Source organism: Nannobrachium achirus (assembly GCF_963921795.1).
Source record: "Nannobrachium achirus genome assembly, chromosome: 3".
Lineage (NCBI taxonomy): Eukaryota > Metazoa > Chordata > Actinopteri > Myctophiformes > Myctophidae > Nannobrachium > Nannobrachium achirus.
This window is the reverse complement of record NC_137812.1, coordinates 22,694,382-22,700,676: the sequence shown is the minus strand read 5'-3', so window position 1 is coordinate 22,700,676 and position 6,295 is coordinate 22,694,382. Positions and strand designations below refer to the sequence as shown.

At 43.8% G+C, this 6,295-nt stretch overlaps 1 long non-coding RNA gene across 1 annotated transcript; it reads right to left on the bottom strand.

The window, feature by feature from the left end:
* Positions 1-750: 750 nt before the first annotated feature.
* Positions 751-4,403, bottom strand: LOC308281895. The gene is made up of 3 exons (XR_013961879.1): positions 4,324-4,403; positions 1,957-2,096; positions 751-1,136 (listed from the first exon to the last, which is right to left on the bottom strand). It is a non-coding gene; the product is annotated as an uncharacterized lncRNA (long non-coding RNA).
* Between the last annotated feature and the right edge of the window lie 1,892 nt (positions 4,404-6,295).

Below are 6,295 nucleotides of genomic sequence, written 5' to 3'. Positions count from 1 at the left end.
TTTTCCATGTATTCTTCCACAAGATAATGCACCATTTTCAAAACGTCTGCCCTCGATGCAACAAGAGTAACAGTTAACAGAGTACTGACCCACAGGTTGAGAACCAGGGACGTGCTGGGCCCCTGATTCAGCCCGGGAAAAATAGTTGGAGAGGCCCTAATTGCGCGCTATAGAGAGAGATCTCTCTCCATAGCGCTGCTGCTACTCAAAGATTTGCCATTTGAGTTATAATTTGTCGTTGTCGGGTAGAAAACCGTTTGTTTTGTATTTATCATTTAATAAAGTAATTAAAGAGGCGTTGTGTGCTTGTAGATCGGCTGTTTTCACTACTTTTGTGCGACAGCCTTGTTTGATGAAGCAGGGCTTTGCGAAAAAATGTACACATTTGAAACTTGGAGATACAAGGTTTCTGCCCGACAGTGACGATTTACTTTGTTGGCCGCCCAGCCCCCAAAATGGAACGAAGGCCAACATTATGTTTACAGCAGAATTGAGCAGACATACAGATTAGAGCTTTGGAATCAGTGTCTAAATAATTAATTAATTGATACGTGCACTGCTGCGCAAGGTCATGAGTCATGACATGATGTCCTCCTGATATATACATCATACAATTTGATTTGGAAGATAGCCTACTACTGCTGCTTTATTATGGTGAAGAAGGTTTGTAAGATGGGTGGGTGCAAGCACAAACGTTCTGTGTCTGGTTCACGCTCCTCTGCTCTGTGCCAAATTCTGTCTGTCTGTCTGTCTGTCTGTCTGTCTACCTGTCTGTCTGTCTGCCCACAGCGTGGCAGCCAGGCAAAATGCCTGGCCAGGCGAAAGGACCAAATCTGTTAAGGCGAATAAGTTATAGGCGAATGGGCTGGTGACCGTGGGAGGTGCTCTCCATTCCGGTAGAAGCTGGTGAGCAGCTCCTGGAAGTCCATTTTGTTTCATTGTCCTCAGGCAGTTGCAGATAAATACTCCACAAATCTGTCCACCAAATCCAAATGTAAAGAGTTCAGTCCAAAAGTGCTCCAGTGGTCGCACATGCTGATCCTGCTGTAGACAGATCCATGCTGCTCTCTCGGAGGTCACTGTGGCAATCCAGAGTCAGCCGCAACGTTGACCTTCCTGGCATGTTTGGGCTTCATCTGTGGAGAAAAACAGAGTTTGTGTAAATTTGGAGTGCCCCAACTAATTGCGACTTAAGGTTGCCATGAGAAATGTCACAGCTTATCTCCGTGTAGACGTGTGTGTGTACACATTTTTACATATGGGTTGGTTCCCTTGATACATCCGGTGACATCACCTATGTAAAAGTCCATATATGGGTATTCCCCAGAATCTTTTATGCCCATATATGGAGATTCCTGATTAAGCCCATATCTAACAGAACTGCATAATGGAATTGCCCATATGTGGAGGAAGACAGCCCATATTATGTGCGGCTGGTTCAGACAGGGATCTCCATGTATGGGCATAAAAGGGACGTACAGTACATGGATCTCCATATAGTATATGGGTAACTGGTCCGATATACATCACTGGCCAGATGGCCAAGAATTGTCGCCCTGAGGCGTCTTACTAGTTTAGTAATCGTAATCAAATCGGCACATAATCGCTGGAATTTCTATTAATACCGTGCTAAAGAACTAAAACAGGGTTCCCACAGCTTTTTATCAATTAATTTCCAAAACTGCGCTGCGAGACGTTGTGAGCATGTAGATCGGCTATTTTCACAATTTCTGGCTCTAATATTTGACAATTTGGCCCATGTTTAATTTGCCATTTCAGAGGTATTAACCAAATCAATAACCAAAGACAATGCATAGCTATTTTTTCCAGGGCCTTCCAGGAGCCTTGATCAATTCCAAAACTTTTCCAGTACTGGAAAAATATGATTCTAATCTCAAAATATTTCCAGGAATTTCATGACCGTGGGAACCCTGGTAATAATTGTGACAGGCCTACCTGGTGCTTATGGGGTTGGCTGGGATGATGGTGACGTAGCTGGTCTGTGGGGCTGGGGCACCGTGGCAGCCTGCATCTTCCTCGTCGATGAAGCGAATGTTCTTGGGCCTTTCTTTGAACTGGTAGGCCAGGATGCCCCGCTGGTAGTAACACACACACACACACACACACACACACACACACACACACACACACACACACACACACACACACACACACACACACACACACACACACACACACACACACACACACACACACATTACTCAGGGTTCCCACAAATGTTTTCCAATTAATTTCCAAAACTTTTCCAGAATATTTAACCCAATATACAGGACTATATAACTATATTACTCCTATGCACAATGCCCAAAGACAGGTAGTGTATGCCAGTGGTTCTCAACCTTTTCAGGCCGTGACCCCGAAATAATCATGTTTTTACTGGGGACCCGGCACCCTGACGAGCACTAAAGAGTTGAGAAATGTTGTATAACACTGTTCTATTGTGAAAATAGCAGATCTACATGCTCACAACGCCTCGCAACGTTGTGAGCATGAAGATCGGCTATTTTCACAATTTCTGCCTCTAATATTCAAAGAATGCATAGCTATTTCTCCTGGACCTTCCAGGACTGTTTCAAAATATTTCCAGTAATTTCATGACCGTGGGAACCCTGCTAAAAATATGCCTTGAATATTTATTTTTAAATTACCTATTTGAAAAGAACACGGTTACCATTTAGCCTGACAAATGTGTAGCTATTCTTTAATCAGAATGTATAAGGTAATAGCTAAACAAATGCCACAATCTGATTAATTGCTTAAATAATTGACAGATTAAACAACGTTTTCAGGCCAAGGACCCATTAGTTGAGAGAGATTGAAGCAGGGACCCCCACAACCTGTTCATAGATTGATTAGATTCCATATAGTTTCATTGTTTGACAGCACAATCATCAGTGTATTTTCATGTCAATTTGTGTTTTCAGATATTTAACCACTTGAACTGTCAATATTAATAAACTTGACCTTTCACTCTGTACTTAGTCTGCTCTTTTCCCCTATTCACCAAAGCTCTCTGCCTAAAATAGGAGATCTGCTATTTTTGGCTAGATTTCTCAGAATATGGACGCTAGGGTTCAAGTGGTTAATAAACAAAAGTTTCTATCACTCAAAGATTTGGAAGACCCCCCTGTAGTAACTCTGGGGACCCCCGGACCCCCTGTTGAAGTAAAGAACAGCGGCTTTACCTATCACTTTAATACTGACAACAAAGCATTCAAGGCATGCTAAGGGGGTCCCTGCTTGCTTCATCCCTCTCTCAGCTAAGCAGGGACCCCTTAGCTTTAATAGGGGGACCCCTTAGCTGAGAGAGAGAGAGAGACAAAGCTGCTTAATCTCTCAGCTAAGGGTCCCTCTCTGTCAACTAAGGGGTCCCTGCTTCATCTCTCTCTCAGCTAAGGGGTCCCTGCTTCATCTCTCTCTCAGCTAAGGGGTCCCTGCTTCATCTCACTCTCTCAGCTAAGGGGTCCCTGCTTCATCTCTCTCAGCTAAGGGGTCCCTGATTCATCTCTCTCAGTTAAGGGGTCCCTGCTTCATCTGTCTTTCAGCTAGGGGGTCCCTGCTTCATCTCTCTCTCAGCTAAGGGGTCCCTGCTTCATCTCTCTCAGTTAAGGGGTCCCTGCTTCATCTCTCTCTCAGCTAGGGGGTCCCTGCTTCATCTCTCTCTCAGCTAAGGGGTCCCTGCTTCATCTCTCTCAGTTAAGGGGTCCCTGCTTCATCTCTCTCTCAGCTAAGGGGTCCCTGCTTCATCTGTCTTTCAGCTAGGGGGTCCCTGCTTCATCTCTCTCTCAGCTAAGTGGTCCATGCTTCATCTCTCTCAGCTAAGGGGTCCCTGCTTCATCTCTCTCTCAGTTAAGGGGTCCCTGCTTCATCTCTCTCAGCTAAGGGGTCCCTGCTTCATCTCTCTCTCAGTTAAGGGGTCCCTGCTTCATCTCTCTCAGTTAAGGGGTCCCTGCTTCATCTCCCTCAGCTCCCTGGCTGGGGGAGATGTTTAATAATTATTGTTTCCTTTTTTTTTCTATTTTCCCAAATAATTATTAAAAATAAATGAGGAAAAAAAACGGCCTGCTCACATAGGAGGGTAATATGAGTCAACAGAAAAATAATAATGGGTGTTTTTAATGAATCTATCATGGTTAAAATGGAGTTTGAAGTTACAAGTGTGTTTATGTGGAGAGAAGCTCACACGCTGTTTCCCTGTTGAGAGTGGAATGTCCCTTTAAGTGAGTCGCAAAGATAAGCATACAGATTACAGACTACACATCCTGACATGTAACAACATAAACCCCCGTCATTGTATCTTACCTGAATGGACTTATACCCAGGAATCGTTCATAAATCCACCACGCTTCTTGTTCCTGATGTAAACAATCCTCCAACAGTCCACACTCCACACACAGAGCGGAAGACGAAATAGCAGGTCATTCAGTCAACTGTAGGACAAATGCAACTGGCTTAAGGCCGTGGAAGATTGTGATTGGCTCTCTCCACCTTAACCCAGTTGCTTTTTTTATACGCTCGGACTGAAAGACCTGCAAAAAATACTCTCCCACTGCGTGACGCTGGCCCTGTGACGTCAGTCCTCAAAATAGGAAATAACATATTATCGTTTTGCTTACTTTATTCACTCAAAATATAACGTTGGTCCTTGCATTGCACATCCTTGGAAAGCATAAAATCGCCTTATTTTTTACAGAGTCAAGAGATGAGGGTTTCATAAAACACAACTGTAGGACATTAATACAATATCAAGCCAGCCTGGCCAGCATATGCGCGGTGCATGCTGGGTAATCCATTTGGATAAATAAATGCTTTTTGCCAAGTCATCCTTTCACATTTGTCTTAACTGTGACCAACATTTAACAGAAGTTACATTTTTAAATTGGATCTGAGACAAAACACTTTTTATATATTATGTTTAATTACGATAGTCATTTGGTCTCGTCTCGTTCGTGCACCAAAAAAACAGCAGTCACGTGACTGACATATCGGCCGATGTGATGTAATAGAACATTACATTATCAACAGACAGAATGTCTGATTAAAACATAGTGCCTGAACGAGAGTATGGGCATTTTCCATGGGACGTGAACATAATCAACAGAGACTATGTCTGATAACAACATAATGAGTTCCTCAGTATGGGCAATATGGCCATAATGGGCGCATTCTATGCAGTTAATAAAGGCTGATAATGGACATTCTATGTTCTGATAACGTTCGAAGCGGGTGTTGTTCGAGTATGCATCTGCCATGTTCAGTGCACGACACCGGCATGCACGTAAATATGACCCAGTCTTTAGGTTTAGGGCGAAGTGTGTGAAAGTGTGGTTGTGTGTGTTGTGTGTTGTGTGTGTGTGTGTGTGTGTGTGTGTGTGTGTGTGTGTGTGTGTGTGTGTGTGTGTGTGTGTGTGCGCGCGTGTGCGTGTGCGTGTGTGTGTGTGTGTGCTCGTGTGCAGGAGACAAAGAGCAGGGTTCGCATCCGTCCGACTACAACTTAATCCTAAGGTCCTCGCGCTGCAAACGGGATGCACGTCTATGTAAAGAGATTACGGGGGGCTTTAGGGTTGATGCAGGGTGCAGGGCTGCTGGGGAGATGAGCTGGGGGATACGGGTCTCCATGCCAGAACATTATACACTGCCTCTATGCAGGAGCATTCACCATGTTAGTATAGATCCAAGATAGGCTGTATACTGCCGCCGCAAAAACTCTTGATCCTAGCATGGAAGATAAAACAAATAAGAGCTCTCCGCCGGAGGTACAATAAGCATATATTATGGAGAAAAACGCTGTACCTGTGACAAATATTATACATTATTCTTTTTTTCTCCAGCCCTTTGTGACTTTGGTCTGTTAAAAAAGCTGCTGACCCTGAGCAAACCGTTGTTCTGCTTTGTGTTGTTTTCTCAAATTAAACTTGTTTCTTGTTATTTTTCGGCACCACACAAAGATGTCTGGATTATGTAGAGGAAAAAGTATTCAGGACAGGTATTTTACTTTGAACCTGGTTTGTCCTGCACGCAAGTGCTCAAAATTGATGTCAGATCCTGTGTCTACAGTTACAGTAGGTGACCTTTGACACAAAATACAAACACCCAATTGTGTAAGTTATTGCGACCGAAGGTCGCAGTTTACCATGAGAAATGTCACAGCTTGTCTCCGTGTGTGAACATTTCTACATTCTAGGGGTTTGCTGCTCTGACATCATGCTCTGATGTCACTGTGATGACACATCTGGCACATCATGTCCACGTATCCGTGTGTCTCTGAAGGTCA